The sequence below is a fragment of the Nicotiana attenuata genome, unplaced genomic scaffold (genome assembly GCF_001879085.1).
Source record: "Nicotiana attenuata strain UT unplaced genomic scaffold, NIATTr2, whole genome shotgun sequence".
NCBI classification, from domain to species: domain Eukaryota; kingdom Viridiplantae; phylum Streptophyta; class Magnoliopsida; order Solanales; family Solanaceae; genus Nicotiana; species Nicotiana attenuata.
The window spans coordinates 47,400-48,154 of NW_017673666.1; positions in this window are offsets into that span (position 1 = coordinate 47,400).

Consider the following 755-nt stretch of genomic DNA (forward strand, 5'->3'; position numbering starts at 1 on the left):
ACTTCCGTTTAAGGGGGTTAGGAGCTTCTTGGGCATGCGGGTTTCTACCGAAGGTTCATCAAGGACTTCTCAAAGATAGTGAAATTCCCTTAGTGCAAAACTATTGGAAAAGGATGCAAGGTTTGTGTTTAATGAAGAATGCATGAAAGCTTTTGAACTTCTCAAGTACAAACTAACAACCACTCCCATTATTACCACACCCAATTGGAGCTTACCCTTCTAGCTTATGTGTGACGCAAGTGATGTTGCTATAGGAGCGATCTTGGGGCAAAGGGTGAACAAGATGTTTCACCCGGTATATTATGCAAGCAAAACTATGAATGATGCCCAGGTTAATTACACGGTGACGGAAAAAGAGTTGCTAGCCATAGTGGTTGCCATGGAAAAGTTTAGGCCTTATCTATTGGGTGCCAAGGTGATTGTTCATACTGATCGCGCAACACTCTGCTACTTGATGAGAAAGAAAGATTCTAAGGCTCGGTTGATAAGATGGGTTCTATTGCTTCAAGAGTTTGGCCTTGAAATTGTTGATCGAAAAGGGTGTGAAAACCAAGTGGCGGACCACTTGTCCTGCTTGGAGGAGGAGGGAGGCCCCATGATGGGCTCAAAATTAATGATTCATTCCCGGATGAGCAACTCCTCTCCGTATCTTTGAATAGTATGCCTTGGTATACTGATGTTGCTAATTTTCTTGTGACCGGCATTATCCCGTGTGAGCTCTCTTCTAACCAAAGGAAAAAGCTTAGACGGGATAG